A 21,198-nucleotide genomic window follows, 5' to 3' on the forward strand; every position below is an offset into this window, starting at 1 on the left:
ATAATAATAATATTATTTACAGGGTTTGAGCCACCACTTGGGTATTATATTGTATTTATTTCAAGCAAGGTTTATGATGATTGTGGAGGGAAAAATAGGCAGCAAAGCGAAGCCAAGTCAGAATCTGCATTATCTAGGACGGAGATTGCCAGCAGGGTGCATCCAAAAACTCCACTTCAGATAGCAAACTGCACGTAGTGGTCTTTTTTTTCTTCAAACAAATCATCAATGCTGCAGTGGGTTTGAGTGTGACCAACAGTGAAGAGGCTGTGTGTGTGTGTGTGTGTGTGTGTGTGCGGGCTACGATACATGAAAAGGTTGCGTCCTGGAAAAATGTGTTCTGGAAATCTTCCAAACGGATCTTACCGATAAACTGAAAAGCATATTCAAAGACCAGCAGGGCTGAGCGAGCATGATTATTTCACTACCACTCCTCCTGTCCTGTGTTCACATTGCCGACAACGTGCACAGGGTTTTCAGTGTTCTACCTTTCCGGTTCCAGACTTGTTGCTTGTGCTTCACAGCCGGTGTGCTAACAGATTTAAGCACCCAACACTGCCTTCGGGGGGGTAGCAAGGCGCACACAGCTGTCAAGCGGAGATTAGGACTTAACTCCCTTTTTGAGTGGAAATGATGTTGATGCTGATATCCAACCAGCAGGTTTTGCTACCTCATGCAATGATGTTTCATTTTAGATGAGGCGGGCTGACGCAGACCCTCGAGCAGGCTGCGGAATCTGAGCATTTGGACCATAATGTCCTGCACACAATGTGATATAAAAAAAAACACACAAAATATATTCTATAGCAATATACGTATGTACGATTCCATTTTATTCACAGACCAAATCTTCTTCACACCAAGTCGGTAATCATGATGTGTAAAATGTACAGCATACATTTGGACCTCCTGACTGATGCCGCTGCGTTCCTAGGCCAACTTGTCACGGGTCTTACTCACGACCTTGTACCGACTTTGTCCAGCTCCTCCTAACTGATGTCGCGCTGTTCCCAGGCCAACTTGTCCTGAGTCTTACCCACAACCTCTTACTGGTCGGTCGTGCCCTGAATACCTCCCCAGGAAGGCGACCGGGAGGCATTACATCTACGCATTTTTCAAAGCTTTCCACAAATATGGCTAGCCTACAAGGTGTCAATAACACCGTGCATAAAAATCTTCCTTCCAGATGATCTGCATCCTTCCACTTGTCCAACACGGCGCAGCGCTCCTCCGTGCCCCCCACAAGGAATATCACGGCAAATTTGCAAGAATGCATTATTCATTTCCTATCAGGGCTGACAAGTGCTCCTCGCATTTCATCTTTGTTTCTTTTTCATTTTTCATTTCCTGCCACGCACCTGAGACACAAATACGCACTACCTTTTTTATGTGGGTGTGTGTGTGAGAGATTCAGACCTTTGCAATTCAACGTTCCAAAGAGTAGATGCACTTACACATGGACTCAATATCGTACGAAGAGATGCTCCACTCGGACTACAAAGAAAATCAATAAAAAAAAGTGACTGTATTAAAAATCAAGCTGCCTTGGGAGGGGGATGTCTGAATCATACCAGGAAGAAGAGCACTCAACATAAAAGTGTGACATATTGATACAGCATACATCTGCTTTTATTCCTTGGAATGTTCTGCTTTAGAGGCTGCCTTCTATAAAAGGACACAATATATTTGTTTTTACTGGCATGTACATAAATAAATGTGCACACAGTCAGGGTTGCTTAGGCGGCCCCCTGGGGTGAAACACTTCAAATCAGAACCACTTGATGGTGTGAAAGGGTTATTATTTACCCTTGCACTTTAAAACCATTAAAAGCTTATCATGTTTGGGTCTGGAACCTAGTAACGGTGATAAGAGGGACCCATTCAATTCTTATGTGGACGTTATTAACTTGTGATTAAAATTGCTGTACACAACAACTCTCCTTCCAATGAATTCAATAACTTCTTACCCAGTCAACCTATTTTTAATCTATTCATATATTAATATCTCTGGAATTGACATTCAATTACTTTTCTCGTGGAATATTTCATTTGAAGAGAAATTGCATTTCTCACTGACAGACTGATTTGACTTACTGCATATGCTTTGTTTAGCAGAAGCCGTCCTAGGATAACTTGATGATTATTTGCAATGTAATTACACAACTGATTTTAAAGTGTTTTTAGTGGCTACACACGTCATCCATACTACCAGCGATTCATTCTCCTGAGATGGAATAGGAACTATTTGTAGCCCATTGGGAAACTTGCAGAGGCCTAAAGCAGTTTGGGGAATTGAAGTCTAAAAACATAATTTAACAAGAAAACAGACACTCAGCAGTATTTCACAAGAATAAAGTCCAAATATAAAAAAAAATTCTAAATCTAATGACATCGTTATTTTGTATATTTCACAAGAATAAAGTCCAAATACTTAAAAAAAATTCTAAATCTAATGACATCATTATGCGTATTTCACAAGAATAAAGTCAAAATATTAAAAAATATCTAAATCTAATGACATCGTTATTTTACGACAAAGTAATATGAGGAAAATAGGTCATTTTCAATATTAACGACTAAGACATTGTGTTTATCAAGTTGTGATATTATGAGAGAGAAACAGAGTTTTGATTTTCAGAAAATTTGTCTGTGTAAAATGTTACAATGCTCCAGGAATAAAGTCAAAATAAGGGATAAAGTCATAATTACGAGAAGACTTTTCAAAATAAAAAAAGCAGACATGGAGACAAGCTGCTGCAATTTTATGAGTATAAAGTCAAAATATTAAGAGGAAAAAAAGCAATGAAATACTTGTACTAAAGGCTTTTATGCCACTACTGGAGCGCTAATCCTTTACATAATACTACGGCTTGCCGCATATCACACAGCGAGACAGAGCTTTTCCTCCTGTCACTCGCACACACCTGAAGATGCAACCGTGATACAAAGACCTGCTCCGGTATTATTATTATTATTTTCCCAAAACAGGTCTTGAGCAAGTAAGCTTGTCTTATATTTGTGTCAATAGGGTCAAAAGAACCACACACTAATGTCTATCAAGTTGCTGGCATACAAACAGAGTACCACTCCTTCCCCTCGCACAACTCAGCAGACGAATCTTTGTGTAGTGCCAACTTGACAGTAATGCCGTGGCACTCGCTTTCAGCGCACACATTCCTAAAGACGCGCTCAATATCATGGCAGCGAGATAAACAGCCCGCCATAGCTGCCTCTGCCCACACTCAGCCATTTATGAGCACAGAAGCAGAGACCTGGCTCCTCTGAGGACCACAATGTGTCCCATGCAACAACACAAAGCAAACAAACACGACATGCACAAGCCTTCTGGATGCTCCCATTAGCAGTGCTAGACTTTCGACAAATCCCTGACCCCAAAATTGGGAGGTTTCTGCCAGAGAGAGCGCATGATAAGCTGATGGGGCACTTATCAGAAAGTCGAGCCAAATTAGGGCTGTTTCTGCTGAAGCTGTCGTTTGACATGAACTGCTAATTGCTACATTTTGGAAGCGTTTGTGGAGGCTTATCCAGAGTCTGTGAATGTTCTGAATGTGCCAGTGCTGCACTGTTTACTCCAAAGTGTACATTGTTTAAGAGGATGAATGTCGAATGGGCTCACATCTTAAAAGATGTTGCTTTGTGTACACAAGTCTGCAACAAGACTACTCAAGGTGTTGTCGAGCCATGACGAACACAGCTCAGACACAGTATTCGGAAATGCCGACATCAGGAGAACACCTGCAGAATAAACAAATGCTTGTTGACGTACCGTAAAGAGTCGACTTGGTTCAGGATATATTTTTCATCCAAATAGTAGTAATTGCAAAACATTGTGTTGCTGCTGGATGTTCACAGTACCTCAGTCGAATCAACACTTTTAAAAGATGCATTTGGCTTGGAAAGTACAGTCTAAACGCATTTTGAAAAAGGATGCCAAACCAGGATTGTTAACCTGAGTGATTTTTAACAATTTTTACTTCCGGAAATTAGACTGAACTGTGAGAGTTAGTTCATCATGGCTGACACCATCAACTATATGTAATTTTTGCCAATTTACTCTTCCATTTAAAAATCGATGTAGAACATAATTACAAAGAATATATAACATATTTAAGAAAAGTGGACCAATCACGTCAGGGCTCCTTGTGGGTCACCACACCAATTTAGTTTATCCCCAGAATATAGGTATCCTTTTTTTGGAAAGAAAAATGTGTGCACCATCCCATTTCTCATCCTAATGCTCTCCCTCACACAACATCAATGATGATGGTCATGTTCAGACCCATCCATTCATCTGTTACTTAGACGCTGGTTAAAAAGGACACACCGAGCGGCCCGGATAACTTTCCCTTATGCTACTTGCTCAAGTGCATCAGTGAGCGAGGGTGTGCCGTGCTGCATCCCATGAATTAATGATGTCTGGAAGGAGGTCGGAAGGAGAAGAGATGGCGAGGGCAGGGCACTGCAGAGAAACAACAGAGCTTTTGGACGCACATTAGGAGAGGCACATCTTGAGAGACAAATTGAGAAAAAGACAGCAAGATGGGGAGGGAAGGAGCCAATGTGTGGAGCGGACACATGGTCTCATCCCTTTTTGGTTTGTTTTGTGGCAGGATAATCAAAGGACTCGTTTGATTACAAGTGTCTCATTAAAAAACATGGATTTTCTTAAGTGTGCGGCCAAATGCTTCAATCACAACATGACATTTTACAGGCCATTGCAACGAGGAACTAAATTTCACTTCTGGATGGTGCATGGATGGTGCATCTCATGTGGGATCATGTGGGAATTCTCACGCTTTCATTAGCAAGTGGAGCATTTCCTAAGTTTGTTACAAAAGCACTTTAATTGAATTCATCCATTTTCTATCGCTCATCTTGTTCAGGGTCAGCCACAGCTTATCCCAAGTGGCTTTGGGGTGAGAAACGGGGTACACCCTGGACAGCTCGCTGACTGTCCGAGTGGCTCTGCTGCTGTAAATACAAATCTGTAGTTGTCTACAAATGTATGTTTACCATTAATGTACTTATTATTTGATGTAGTAGATATCCAATACACTTTTCTAGCCTGTATCTGCAAAAGAGTATTAAGTCCACAAACATTACATTTTTATTAGGACTGTCAAAAATAGCGCATTAAAAGCGGTAACTAATCTGATTAATTAATTACATTAATTTTTTCGGCATGATTAACGCAAACATGGGCCTTCCACAATCAATTTTGCTGGTCAATAATTGAGCTGTAAATTACTTTTCCCTATAAGGTTATCAATAGATGTTCATTCGCCAAACATGATCTCTTCTATTGTGCAGTTGCATCATCACCTCTTTTTGCATCTCGTGCAAAAAAAACTTTGAAAACCATGATTAATTTGATTGAAAATGTTAATCATATGGAGAGCATTATTTTAACTAAACATAGGTTAATTGGTGACTCCAAATTGTCCATAGGTATGAATGTGAGTGTGAATGGTTGTTTGTCTATATGTGCCTTGTGATTGGCTGGCCACCAGTCTAGGGTGTACCCCGCCTCTCGCCCGAAGACAGCTGGGATAGGCTCCAGCACCCCCGCAACCCTTGTGAGGATAAGCAGCAGAAAACGAATGAATCAATGAAATGTATCAGTTATATGTGCTGCACTTTTGCATGAACTCTTACAGTGCCTGTGCTAATAAAAAAGCATGAGTGGCGTCCATTGAGACCGATACTGCGGTATAATGGTGAAAATGACTGGGAGCTAGCAACAGACAGGCCTACACATGGGGAGAAAACACAAACGCCTCGAGCGTCGTTCACACAACTCTCACCATAACTGACAGCACTCCACCGGCATTAAGGCTGCCATGAACCTACAATGTTTTCCACAGGCTTTTCTTGTGATACCGTGATACATACTGTATACTGTAGTGGAATATTCCATTTCCCTCATCAAAATAATTTTACATCTCCCCCGAGCTCGCCTGCCGGTGAGACATGCTCGATACGGTATTCTCCTGGAAAATTGCCTGTGACATTTTCTCCATGCGTGCCACCAGGTCTTTGCCTCAAAATAACCATCACATTCGCCAGCCAGGGGTAAACATTATTTCTAGCTCCTGAAAACAAAATTCAATATGCTTGTTGCAGGGCGTCAAATCAGACAAGGAGGCTTATACCTGTAATACATCATCATTATAGAATCCCTGCAAAAGGGTCAAATTATGAACCGGAGGACCTTATTATAAATCATCACAAGATTATTTTTTTTCTCCCCTCTGCTCTAATTCACTTCCTCTCTCGAGAGAATGAAAAAAAGTAACATAAAATCCAAATAGATGCCAAAGGTGTTGTTTTGACAGTACGAGGAAGAAGGAGAGAACAAGTTGGCGTGTGGTGACATGAGATGATAAATGTGTGGCACAGGCGGAAATGGCTTCCACCTGATTTGATATGGAACATTCTGCCTGTCCCTCTTCATCTCCAAGCCCCGGTAACATATTCATTGGCACTGTCAGACAGGCTGCTTTATGAGCTAAAAGGTGGAAAGTAGAGCCGCACACCTCAACACCCACTAGCAACTTTTGGCATATTCACACAGAACACATGGAGCGCTCTCTTCAAGCGGGAGGAAACGTGCCCTCACTTTTGTGTTTTTGTTTTTACTAAATGATTGGTTTAATGGTTGACTATGGCCTATTATTAGTGAAAGTGTGTATAAATACTAATTTTCAAATCGCAAAAATGGCTAAATGAACACAAATAAGGCATTTCGTCTGTGGGGTGTGTGTGTCTTTAAGAGGCGGGGCCTCAGTGAGCCACTGAGTGTTAGCATGGTTATGTTGTGAGTTGTGGCTGACCGCAGCTCCTATGTGAATGTTCACTGCACCATTGTAGTACTTTTCTACTACACTGGCGAGACAATAGCCACCAAGTATGGTGTCAATGCTAACGTGTGAGTCTATGCAATGTCTTATTTACGTGTAACACATATTCGGTACCTCCCTGTGCATGCGTGGGTTTTCTCCGGGTACTACGGTTTCCTCCCACATTCCATAAACATGCTAGGTGAATTGGCAACTCCAAATTGTCCATAGGTATGAATGGTTGTCTATATGTGCCCAGTCCAGGGTGTACCCCTCCTCTTGCCCGAAGACAGCTGGGATAGGCTCCAGCATCCCCCGCGACCCTCATGAGGATAAGCGGTAGAAAATGAATGAATGAACGAACATATTCGGCATGATTATGTCAACTATGATGGGTAATACAAGTGTAAAAGTGACTATAGGGGTGCTAGTTCATGTCAGGAGGGCTCTAATGGAAAAATAAAATGTATTTAAAAAGATCTTAAACAGGTTTTCTATGCTCCTACTACAAATATATTGCATTAAAAATAAGGAATCCTAATTCACTAATTCACTTATGGCGGATGAGGGGGAACCATTAACCACAATTAACAATGGATGGCTGTACTGCACAAATTCCATGTGTATTTCATGCATTATCTATAAAATCTAAATGTAGTAAAATAGGCATTTGATAGTATGATATTAATGATATTCATCTCCCCTACTGCAATGCTTACAAAGCTGCCAGGTAGCAACATAAACACAAATGCACAGCAACATGATAGCTCAGCTTTCAGCAATCCACTAAGCACATTGAAATAGCGCTTAGTGGTACAATACAGAGCTAACAGGCATTACCGGAAGTAGTGGCAACACAAATGACGCAAACCAAGTTCAGCAGTTAGCGACCAGCTCGGCGGCTGGATGCTTACAGCACACAACACAACACAAAACAACACAACAACACGGTGCCAATGAGCATTGACTGCATGACAAAAATCCAGGTTACTCACGTTGATAGACGAGCACAGTTGGTTGAGCATCGAAAACAAAGTCCGTGTTATGACTTCGACTCTCACAGGTGCGTTGCCCCGGTGCATTCAGGTGCCCATCTAGCGTCGTAATCGGGAGCTACGTTTAATCACACGTTAACTTAAAAGCACGAGTCAAACTCCTGCCCTGAGGACACGACAGGTTTAATCTCCAACCAGTTTCCCCAGCAGGTGATTTAATTGATGTGCTGCTTCCCTCTAATTGAAGGAGGTGTTTGTCATTAAAATCACCTGCTTTAATGACCAGCTGGAAAGAAAACCTGCAGTGTCTCAGCCCGACCTGGCATGAGTTTGACACCCCTGATATAAAGGAACAAATGGGGATGGGTAGTAATAAAACAGTCTTTTATGCATACCCAACAGAGGCAAGACAATCCCCTGTCGCCTAGGTATTCAGACCTTGGCACAGCAGCCATTTTTGGCTCATTGTAGAAATAAAATCAACAAAAGTCAAGAAATAGAGCAAAAAGGCATCATGTAACTAGAAAAGGCTAAAATGTTGATACTATCCATCCATTTTCTATGCCGCTTATTCTCAGCAGGGTCGTGGGGGTGTGCTGGAGCCTATCCCAGCTGACATTGGGTGAAAGGCAAGGTACCTCCTCTACTGGTCACCAGCCAATCGCAGATGTCGATACTCATAACTAATAAAAACACAAATATTAGTCTTTCAATATGTACATATGTATCATGTATTGTGTTTGGGTTTTTTTATTTTCAATAAACAGATTGCAAGGGACTATAGCTACTGACTGAAAATCCTCTTTTTCCCCAAAGCAAAGCTGTCCCAAATAAAAGTGGTCTGAAGCGGACCAAATCAGATGCACACTCGACTACACAATTCCCCGCCTCTGCATGGAGAGCCGGGTAAGCAGCTCGCGGTGATATAGGGAGGCTGGAAGAAACCCCAGCTGACCCAGGCTCTGCATGCCGCACCATGAATCTTTTATAAACTCACCTCTGCAATCTGCTGTTGGGAGAGACCCTCACTTTAAAATGGCTTTCTGTAATTTATTCTTAATACGAGATAATTAGCATATTAAAGAGTTTAGCATTATGGCACACAAATTCATGTATTTCCACACATAAAAACGGGATTTTTGTCTGTGTTTTTCCGAGAAGTGACTTTCATTGACATTTTGTTTGCTGAAACCTTGTTGAAAGACACTAAATCTCTAAAATGTTCTCATGGCATTTGAAAAAGGATCAAAACAGAGCAAAAAAACAACTGGGATACATGTATTATGTAACAAAATAGACAAAAAAAGCGGTACTTTCAGTACTTTCTGAAATTTGCTGATACTAATACACACAATTCATTTTTGTGTCGACTTTCTCATTTTGTTTATATTGTGATTTTACAAAGCATGAATTTGTAGGTGATGATTACCTGTGGAAATTAAGATGAATACAAAAAAAAGACTGCAACTAATAATTATTTTCTTAGTCGATTAATCTGAAGCGTGTTGTTTGGATTAATCTAGTAATGTGCAGTATGGGGCTAATTTGTGTTTTTTTATTGGAAATAACTTCAGCAAAAATGGAAAAATGAGCAGAAATTTTACAAGAATAAAGTCAAAGAATTACTTGTAATTTAAAAAATATGTAAATGTAATATAAATACTATTTTTTTAAGTCATAAAAATATGAGAAACACACAAAACAACAATTAAAGGTGCCAATTTTGGACAATTACGTTTTGGAAAAAGTTATGTTATGATAATTAAGTCCAAATATTAAGGGAAAAAAGCCATAGAAAAGCCAATTTTTATTTATTTTTTTTTAAGTTGGGGAAAAGTCTGAATACTTACTGAAATAAAGGCAAAACACAATGGAACTAAAGTCACAATTAACAGAAGAAAACTATTCATTCTTGTTAGGTCCCTGTCCAATATGGCTAAAGATAACAATAGAAGAAGAGTATAATGTCAAACAGACAATGAGTTGTGTTCAGGCATTTGGCCTCCCAGGCTCCCACACATATCACTTGGCATCAAAGTCGAAGGAGGCTATGCATTTGAACTGTACTTAACTTCTTTTTACACTTGTATGACTGTTAGGAAGGTTATTAAAAAGGACTGACTGTGCAGGTTTATGACAGTAAGACGTTGGTCCTGCAGCTGATTAGCCCGTATTTCCATCTATCTATTACCCACATTTGTTTAGTATCCGTCTCGTGAGTATTGATCAACTGAACGGGAGGATGATGCCATTTAGCAAAAGTCACCCCAAGCCCTTGCAGAACTATGTAAACACCACAGCTCGCACTCTAGCGGCATTCTAATTCAAATACTTTTCATCCAGCAGTCATCCTCGCTGTCGCTTCCTCTCCTGCGGGAATCCGACGGCGGAGGTGCGCTGTTCAATTATCCTCCAGGAGGAGAGCGAGGCGACCTTGGCTACCCTGGCTTAACTTTAAATGAATAACGGAGGCCACTTTTATGTGTGGCGCGTGAAACAGTATGGCACATGACAGGCAATTACGCTCTGTGATGTCAGGCTGTCAGGAGGTCACTCCCGCCGCCATTGTTGTCCGTCGCCGCTCCTCCTCGGTCCGTTTTTGATAGTCATCTCTTTAGAGTCTAGCGGCAGTGTTACTGGCGGATTGCGGACAGAAACTCAATACGGGTCAAGGCTGGTATGAAAAGTAAAAAAGAAAATAATGAAGGAAGGATGCAAGTGTAGATGAAATGTGTTTTTAAAAGCGACTCCCTAAGCGGGAGCTTCTTTTGCAATGATTTATTCATGCCAATGTCTTTTAACTGCTATTTACATGCAGAGCACATTCATTCACATTTAGCGCCGTCTGAGTCTTTCGTGACATTTCAAAGTGCATGATGAAATCTTGAGTGACAGCAGAACACTGCATTCAAAGGACATTTAGAGCGGGTGAAAAAGCACTGCTGTTTTTTGGAAATACAAGCTGGCACTCCGATGAATGTGCACCGCAGCATCCTTTTTGTCCATCTTTGTCTGCGTAACAGCATCCCATTTCCCTACTGGCCGCTGGATCGCAACTCGGCTCTTCCATAAAGAGCAGAGAGAATTTGCCAAAATAAAACATGGCGGGGGAAGGGGGAAGGGGGATACTCGTCCCCTGGGCCCCAATTAAAACTTCCTTTGGCGAATGTGTGGCTTTTTATCCCTCTTTTTCCTCAATACGTTCACCACCACATCCCCTAATAAACGACAGCAAAGAAGCAGCAAAAGCAAGTTATCATGAGCTACAAGGCGAGTAGCAGTGGACAAGTTAGGCTGGAAGACGTGGCGAGTGAGAAAGCTATTAGTCACGCATTAGCTGGAAATTATGGAATAATTTTCAATGTTAAAATGCCATTTCTGGCAAACAGACTGGTTATTTGCATGAACCCTCGGGAATGACTGGACTGTATATGCAGAACAAGAGCCACAAATACTGAAGGAAAGGGACTTTTTAAGGACTAATAGGGTGGAACCTGCAAGGTTGAACTCAAGCTGCTCTATGACGCTGTCAGTTGTCATTCCAAACAATGTCTCCTATAGGAAACGTCAAGTTACCTTATCTTAACTTATCAACGAGTGTTAAGTACTGTATAATAAAGTACTGTAAATTCTGCTGTATGAGCTTTAGATATCTAATCTACTACAAATTTTTGGAATACAGCGGCATTCACGAATCAGGAAACAATAGCTGTTTCTTTGGCAGGGGCCAATCACGAGCTATCAGTGCACTCACAGCCAGCTTATCAACCATTGGAAATCACAGGAGGTCATTATATATACCAGTATAACAACATTCCAGTCTGGCTCATGTGGTCATCTTTCAAAGAACACAAAATTCATCACACAGCACCTTAACAGTCATTCATTCATTTTCTACCGCTTTTCCTTACGAGGGTCGTGGGGGTGCTGGAGTCTATCCCAGCTGTCTTCGGGCATGAGGCGGGGTACACCCTGGACTGGTCGCCAGCCAATCACAGGGCACATATAGACAAACAACCATTCACACTCACATTCATACCTATGGACAATTTGGAGTCGCCAATTAACCTAGCATGTTTTTGGAATGTGGGAGGAAACCGGAGTACCCGGAGAAAACCCACGCATGCACGGAGAGAACATGCAAACACAGAGATGGCCGAGGGTGGAATTGAACCCTGGTCTCCTAGCTGTGAGGTCTGCGTGCTAACCACTCGACCGCCGTGCTGCCCCACCTTAACAATCAAAATGTACTAAATATACAAACATGTACCAATACAAGTTTATGTTTGTAAGGTAAAACGTTTCAGTGTTAAGGTGCTGTGTGATGAGTTTAATGTGTTTTGGTATAGTGAGTAAAGCAATTTTCATGATGATGGTTTGACTTCCCAGTGCTGAGGCATCTTTTTTTCCAGAGTAAGGTTCGGTGGACTCCAATTTCTACCATTTTTCTGGTGTTCGGCTTTGGACAACAGCAGAAGAGGAGTTCTCGACATGATTAGGCTGTTGTACGGGGGCGGTTATGAGCTTACACATTGACAGTTTGTCATATTTCAAACACAGTGAAGGGTTTTGATGCAGTCGGGAATTTGGGGGCTGATGCCGAAAGATAACACGGGCAGGGATATTTATATTCTGAGCTCAAGCTGGGAAAGAAGTTTTAGCTGACTGATGTAGCGCTGCTGCGCTGGTCTATATTTGGCTGTGCACACTGATGCTTGTTCCTCTCTTGCAGTACACTTCAAGTACAGTTCAGCCTAAAATCCCTGCATGCCTCCGCTGCTTTGATGAGAGGCACAAAGAAAGCTGTGTGATGATTAGTTATGCTTGTGGGTTCGGATGAGGCTGGCCTAGAGTCTGCGCTTTCCTTTCACTATCTCGGCAAGCCAACAGCTCAGCTTGTTGTTGTTCCTAAGATTACAAAGTTTCCATCTGGACCAGAGTATCAGATTCAATTATGCCGCACAAAGCCCCAAAGCGGCACCAAATCATACAACATTCAATAACAGATGGAGCTAAAGAATATGATTTGGAGTTATAGGACAGTGGAATTGGTTTGTGTGGAATTTTCAATTAAAAGCACTCTCCGGTCACTTCTGATTTCATTTCTTTTGTATTATTTTCTCAAGTCAGCAAATTCTAATAGATTCGAGAATGTTCTTATTCATGCTAAATTACAATTTAGCCACCATGGAGTTGCCAGAACAGGACTGGTTGGAAGGTGCTTGGCCTTTTCCAAATAGTTTCTCTCATCACTCCACTTGTGTTAACTTTGCACATTTGTTAAACTTATCAGTAAATATTAAAATGAATGAAAATGGAATTTGGTTCTGTTTATTATACAGTATTCATTCCCCACCACTAAATAAAAAAAATTCAATCTTAAAAATGACTAAATTAATTGGAAAAAACTGAACTGTAGTTTTGTACACTGGTCACTAGGTGTCAGCAGTGTTACGGTAACATTCAGCGAGGCTCAACAGGCTTTTATTGCAGGGTTGAATTATCTAACAGGCACAATAATCCCTAATAAAAACACCGGCAACTTTTGCGGCTGTGACCTAAATCCCTATACCCCTGACTATAGGGGTGTTATTTAATGGTTAGAAAGCTCTAATCTTGTTAAAAACTTTATTTAGAGGGTTAGAAATGGGTTGTCTATGTTCTAATTAAAATGTATTCCATTTCTAAAAAGGAATCCTACTTTGCAGAAATTCACTTATCACCAATTTACTGCGATAAATGAGGGATTGCTGTAGTTTGTGGAATCTAACTCTTCTATTCCTGAATTACTGCTGATTTTTCTCACAAATACAGCATGAACTCGCTGAGTGTACACCTTGGTTAGCATGTTTTTTGGTTTCATTCATCCGTTTTCTGCACGTAAAACTACAATTGGATTGGTTGAATTATCTAACAGGCACAATAATCCCAAATAAAAACATAGGCAACTTTTGCGGCTGTTACCTAAATCCCTATACCCCTGACTATAGGGGTGTTATTTCATGGCTAGAAAGCTCTAATCTTGTTAAAAACTGTATTTAGAGGGTTAGAAAAGAGGTTGTCTATGTTCTAATTAAAAAAGGAATTCCATTTCTAAAAAGGAATCCCACTTTGCAGAAATTCACTTATCACCAATGAAGGATTGCTGTAGTTTGTGGAATCTAATTCTTCTATTCCTGAAGTACTGCTGATTTTTCTCACGAATACTGCGTGAGCTTGCTTAGTGTACACCTTGGTTAGCATGTTTTTTTGGTTTCATTCATCCGTTTTCTACATGTAAAACTACAATTTTACAAGTTTCGACTCTTTAGGATGATCCTCGGAGCAATGCACATACAGAACCACGGTTGGATGTCAAACACCAAGTGACCACACCCCATTTATCTAAAAGTCTCCTCTTTCACTCCTGCAACTGTAACTCTTTACAGATGTGCAAACACTCCATCAGCTTGAGAATGACATATTAACGACACTGATCTTCTGCTATTTCGCTCTTGGGCTGATAAGGGTCGCCATTGCTTCCCATAAATGAAATCAGGGCCCATATCTCGCAGTGACTGGTACACGGGCATATTGTGAAATATAGTGGCAGCCATGCAAGCAGAGTTGGGGACAGCAAGGATAATAAATGTGCACACGTGTTTGCGGGAAGGTGACAGCGGGGATCTGATAGCGCTGAAAAGCATCCCAAACTGGATTCAAACAGCAACTGATGAATGAGGAGATTGTCTTGCACGGGATGCGTTGTTTTGTTTTTTTAAAAATGGGTTAATGCTGAGAGCTTTCGACTCCAAAGCTGCCGATTTGGAACTTGTCAGCACATAATTCCTGTTGTCGGCGAGACACATGCATTGTGCTTCCTGTTTGTAGATGTATTATTACAAAGGGGAGATGAGGACATAGGGCTTCGGAATCCTGTCACTTAACATTAATCCATGCCATTCCGCAATGACTTGTGATGGGGCAAGCGGATACACTGCTTGTCTCGGGGTAGAGAGAAAGTAGAATATCTTAACCTACTGATGGGTACATTCAGAATGCAAAAATTGTACAGTGCGTGCCAGCGTCTCCGCAACCGTGATGTGTGTTCGTCACCAGGAGGTTATGTCCAAACATGTCTAACGGAGGCAAAGATCTTGAGTGGACAAGCAGCCCGGAGAGCGATTCTGATTAGGTCTTGGCAGAGCTGTTCCAAGACCTTTTCCCCTGTCAACTGAATGCAGACAGCTGAGGAGAAAGCCTGGGGTTGCCCAGCTACTTGAAACGGTCGACTAACAACAAGCACAATTGGACTACGGAGCCGGATTTAGCAACATCATTATACTTGGCATACTTTTATGAACACTAAGAGCCCCACAGGCTTGGATTTCATGATTTGCCTCCCTGCTCCGGTTTATTTTCTACATCCTGCTTTTGTTTACCACTAAAATTGCCTCCGAGGTGCTCGCGGCCGGTGCACATTACCAGCGAGGTGGTTTCTCCCCGAACACACCTGAGGAGAAACACGCTGCGGGAATAGTACACGAGTGCATATGCATGGAGTTCCTGATTTCCTCAACCTCTTGTTTCCCTGTGATTTCCTCCGCAGATGCTTCTATTACCTACACAAAGAGGCAACCTGTTATACATCCTGACAGCCGTGGTTGTTTCTCTGTGTGGTAACCCGTCGGAATACTAACTAGGCCTCGGCTTGAATTATACATGCGTGTCAAATCACAGAGCGTATATGCAGGAAGGGAGGAAGAGGGCCAGGAAAATAAACCAGCAGAGGTCGGAGGTTGGCTGTGTAGTATCAGCTATCATTAATAACACCCTTGCCGTCATCTCAGGTGCTTTTTGACAAAGGTATTTGTTGAATTTGGGTGTAATAATGCGTGTTCCCTCCCACCACCTCTCTGATTGTAATCAGTGCTCCAGCCCTCTGGCATTAGAAATGCAAGCCCCGACTGCAAGCTGCGTGTTTGCTATCAGCAATCAGCAAATGCCACCATCCCTGGTCATTCTGTTTTTCAAGAAACACATCTAATGTAGAAAATAGATTTTAAAAAAGCCCACGAGAGAAAGAATCAAAAGAGTTGGAGATTTGGATTTATGTAATTTTATGCAAACACCTGGCATTGGCTTAAGAATGCTGCGTAATAATGTTTCCTGATGTTCTATCTGCCCGTTCTACACTAGCACACACTTTATTGGATACACAAACACAATATAATGACAATCAGAAAAAAATGCTTCCTGTGTGTCCTTTTTTTCTTGAAAAGTCTATCGTAGGGCTGATGGATGAGTGACGGACCTAGCAACTAAATCAAACACATCGTCTATTTGAGGGATGGTACATTATACAAATACTTTGTTTTTTCACATTCAGTATAGTTACTCCAGACTCCATTCACTGTGCAATATCTGATCAACCTCCACGTGCAATATTAAGGCTCTAAACCAGGGGTCTCAAACTCAATTTACTTGGGGGCCACTGGAGCTCGGGTCTGGGTGAGACTGGGCCGCATCAGGTTTTCCAAAAAAAAAAAAAAAAACGCGTTTATTAAAAACAAAAAAAAAATAGCTTTGGTTCCAATTTTCTACAAGAAAAGCTCTGATAAAACATTCCACTGTTCACAAATATCTTAATTTGTATTTTTCTAGACAAAATAAGATGAAAAATAAATAAACAAATCAAGAATAAAGAAAATCAATCAATCAGTAATAAATAAATAAATATAATAATAATAATAAAACGGCAAATAATAAAAACTTAAGAAACCACATGTAGTTGGTGGGTAAACAAATTATTTTTTTCAGATTAAAATTAACAAAGCGTTTGTCATGTCTACAGAGCCCTGTAGACATGACAAAACACGACTATAGTCACATTTATACTTTTTTTAATTTACAACATATTGCGCAACTGCAGGGTCTTGAGACACATGCTAACTCGCAAACTAGAGAGCTAGCGACCTAAACAGTAGCCTTCAAGTTATTTCCTTTAAACTTGAATAGCCAAAAACTTACCACTTCCACACGGATAGGGAGGATAACTATTAACAGTTATTTAACCTTTAACATGAACATTAATCAAACGTAATAATTTTTTCTGGGTACATGATACCATACAGCATCCATATCAAACTTGCACGGGCCGCACTAACATTAAACTTTCATATCAAGGCGGGGGCCTCAAACTAGTGTCCTGCGGGCCACATTTGGCCCGCGGGCCGCGTGTTTGAGACCCCTGCTCTAAATGCAATATACTAAGTTCTATGTGAAGTATTTCCATAATGCCTCATATTAACTCACTGGCAAGATCTCATAATGTATAGACTGGTCATATATCTAATCTCGTTTCATATTATCTGCATACAGTATTTGTATATAACTCTGGGAAAAACTGTGTTTTTTGTTAATACTTGGGTTGTTTATATTGTTTTTTTTTTATATTGTGTATTTTGTACTGCTTAACTGATTCTGTACTCTTGCTGCTGTGCAATGCAAATTTCCCCCACTGAGGGACGAATAAAGGCATATCTTATCTTATGATACAGTATGTGGAAATACAATTTCATTATCCGAACATAACCTTAAAACCCCCCAAAATACTTTAAGGTTTTTTTAATCACTCTTTCACAAAACGAGGCAAAATGTAACCTCTGCTGATTGGTCCAACCATCCGCAGTTGGTACAATACTTGGCAAGTTGGATTCGTCTTAACCAAGTGTCTTCACATACACAATGCCGCTCGTCCTTACTAGGGTCAAAAGGCATCACAGATCCTATCCCAGCTGACTTTGGCCAAGAGGCAGGGAACACCTCGGACTGGTCGCCAACAAGGCCACTGACACAGAGTCATCCCTTTGGTAGAAGAGAATTTTCCTTGGGAACTTAGTACCAAAAATGTCTTGTACTCATCCAAGTCCACAACCATAAAGTAAGGCCAGGAGCACCAGTCTGCTTCACACGGACTCGAACACACGCCTTTCGTAATGGGAGTCCAGAGCGCTGACCACTCGGTCAGAGACCCAGACTGTCAAGTGCCCGTTCAGCGCAGCTCTTAAGGTTGCAGGATTGAGGTTTACCAACGTACTGGCTGGCATCCGTTACACCAGGACTTCATGTAAAAAGTTGGAAGTCCAAACATTCAGGTGCTCAAAGTCACCAGGACATCTGCCAAGGTACGTGAATTTCTCAACTTTTGGGAAAAATATATTTTTTTAAACAAGTACAGATGTAGTCCAAGACACTCCCATCCCTAAGACATCTCAGGCACTATGTTAACCAACCAGGCAAGCGGTGTAATTAATCTGGAGTTGTTCTAAAAACAACCAAACATCTTTAATCTATGCATCGAGTGTCCTCTCTCCACAGCAGTGTGCCATAAACGTACCAAAAAAACATAGACACCACTTTAATCTGCTCACAATAGTCAAGTACTTTAGGGATAATAGTGAGATCACCACCCCCTCCCATCCACTCAGCATATCACTCTGCCAGTCGTCAATGAAAGCATTGTGCTGAGAATCAATGGTAGAAAAGGGCAGCCCTGAAAAGAAAGCATCAGCGAGCCAATGATTTAACCATTACTTGAATTACGCCGTTCAATGCAAAGGGCTATCCCAAGGACATTTTACTCCACGAGGCACGTCCGTACAAGCAGGCGTGACCGTTTTGTTTGTAGTGGACGTTATTTTAATTTCTTTGTTTTGATTAGCAGTTTAAACACGGCAATGGACTTGGCTCACTCGTTTGCATCCAAAGACCAGGGTTGGGGGAGGGGGGGAGCGTTGGCATTCGAGGGAGGCAGATTCCTTGGCAGCCATTTCACTCCGAAGGGATCAGCTGTCTGCCAGTACACATTACACCAGGGATGCTGACGTCAAGAGCGTTTGGAGGGACAACCCTCACAAAGGTGGTTGCTCAGAGAAGCACCGGTGAATAACAAACACTTAACACGGGCGTCTTACTGATGCAATCAATAGAAATGTTTGATTATGACATGAATGATTCAAACTAAAGTTGCCAAAGTCGACTTGACCCCACTTTGTACATCCTTAATTCCTCGCGTCCTCTTCCTCCTTTCCACCTGAGATATAAGCAGAGGAGGCATGAAAGACGAGATCCGACGCAAGAAAGTTCTAACCAAATGAGACACCTTCGCTTTCGAGCTGTCGGCTGAACGGCGACGTCACAGTGTGATGTGCGGCAACGGTACGCGGTTATGTTACAGCCAATCATGTCAATGTAGTCATGCTCATTAATCTACATGACAACATGGCATCATAATGTTGTCATAATTTGTTTTTTTTTTTGTCTTCGTCTCACGCCTACACCTTGTTTATATTTTTCAAGCTCTACTAATTGGTGAATGACATAACTTGGAATTGGTCTCCGATGGAGCCTAGAACCGCAACTGGCAACTACGTCAGCAACAATTGGCAATACTGGGGTGACTAAATGTCCTGCTTTTACATTTTTGTTTTTTACAAAGTTATGAAAATGCAGATTTTCACTGTATTACACAGTACTACTCTTTCACATGCGTATTGTTTCCAGAAGCCAAACCACAACTAGGTTTCCCATCACTGGGTTCACAGGACCAAGTACGGGGGGTAAGTCACTGTTGATGAACTGCACTGCTGATGGGGATGTCATACAACTTCATGTCAAAAAATCCGAACTATCCCTTTAAATCTGATTGGACGTTAACGGATGCATTCAAAGTTGCTGGAAATGACGTAATAACCATCACATATGCTGAATACTTTAAGGGCACATTACAATTACAATTACACATTACACTAAGCAATTTCAAGTCATCAGACTTATTTGCATCTCTTTTAGGATGGTGATATTTTATAAACTAAGTCTTAGAACAGCAATTTCAGTGGAACATGAAAAATTCCGTTCAGCGTTTATATATCGGGCACATCCAATCAAATGTGTCACATTTTCATCTTTATTCCAAATGTAAAAAATGCTGTTAGGCCTTCCTTTCATGTTTATTGTCAATAAAAAAGAGTGAAATTGAATTTGTTTGTGTGTGCTTGAGGCTTTCCTCACATTACAGCTGCCGGAGATGACAATATTTATCCATCTGTGCTCCTGGCTTTGGCAATGCTTTATTCTGCTATTACAGTTGCCATTAATACATTTTGTAGCCATATATTCACTTTCTGCACCTGCCACAGCAGAGGTTTTAACTAATGATGCGCTTATTTAAATAAGAGTTTCACACTGTTGTTTAATTTATATGTGGCAAGGCTCTACAAGCCATGGTGTGCAATTGCTGCACTCTATATTGTGTTCTATATTCCTGCTGTGTTTCACGCCTTTAATGGGTGCCAAAAAGGCTCCAGCCAAGGATGCATCTGTGCAACCCTGGATATAGTTCCTCTTATCGCCTCTGGATACACTGGAGGAATGGAGAAATCTTTCAAAATTACACAGGGGAGACAAATCAAGCACAGGAAGCCCTAGGTTAAGAAGTGGAACTAAAAGTTGCTGTCCTCTGGCGTGGACACATACAGTGAGTGACACCAAGGCCGACATGGGCTCCATCACTTCTTGTCCAACCCCCACTCAGCTAGCACTGGACAACATTACACACAAACATGTTTTCTATGCTCCAACTATGAAAATATATCATTTTGTTTGCTGGTTTTGCTCCAGAGAGCAGCGAGGCTGTCCATTGGCACTTTGAGGAGGACTCAACAGGACCTAAATGGGACAGATCCCACTTCTCACACCATGTAGAATGATCTGTTTCACTACTGACAGCGAATGTCATCTTCTTTTTCATAGGTTTTGACCGTCTACAACAGTTTGCAACACCGGCAACAAGTCGAACAGATCCCACTTCTGACACCATGTAGAATTGTTATAGAATAGTTTGTGTCAGTTTCATTACTGACTGCAAATGTCATCTTTTTGATTACTTTTGACAGTCGACAAGCTTGCAACAAACAATACCAACAACGACAGGACGTAAATGGAACAGATCCCACTTCTGACACCATGTAGAATGTGTTATAGCTTACAGTAATTAAATGCTCTGCATGCTTCTACTCTTCATAACACACATTTTCCCCCACCTGATATAAGTGCCCCTTATATCAGCCCTCAATACAACAACGACTGAGCGTACAGTGAGAGCACTTCCGAAGTCCATCTTTAAAGCATTCTTTCACATTAGCGTAGTTTTATAGTTGATTTGTGATCGGAATTGGTCTCTATATGCGCTCTACAAGTTTGTGTTCTATTCCAATCTGCATACTGTATGGGCACACACTTGTTTCAGGGTGCCAGCTGTGGCTTGTCCCTCGTCTTGCTTCCGCACCGATGCAACAGAAACA

The 21,198-nt window shown here is 41.3% G+C and overlaps 1 protein-coding gene across 18 annotated transcripts in view; it reads right to left on the reverse strand.

The window, feature by feature from the left end:
- Window positions 1–21,198, reverse strand: part of adgrb2 (adhesion G protein-coupled receptor B2) — a 362,204-nt gene that overhangs the window by 336,525 nt on the left and 4,481 nt on the right. For 14 of the 18 annotated variants that reach the window (XM_058047721.1, XM_058047722.1, XM_058047717.1 and 11 more), the window contains exon 1: window positions 7,856–8,040. The exons of 1 other annotated variant lie outside the window; for it this stretch is intronic. The gene's annotated coding sequence lies outside the window, so the exon portion shown is untranslated. Of the gene's footprint in view, window positions 1–7,855; window positions 8,041–21,198 lie in introns of those variants that run through there. 3 more of the 18 variants (XM_058047729.1, XM_058047730.1, XM_058047732.1) reach the window with 1 other exon arrangement.

This window comes from Doryrhamphus excisus, chromosome 14, assembly GCF_030265055.1.
Source record: "Doryrhamphus excisus isolate RoL2022-K1 chromosome 14, RoL_Dexc_1.0, whole genome shotgun sequence".
Classification (NCBI taxonomy): domain Eukaryota; kingdom Metazoa; phylum Chordata; class Actinopteri; order Syngnathiformes; family Syngnathidae; genus Doryrhamphus; species Doryrhamphus excisus.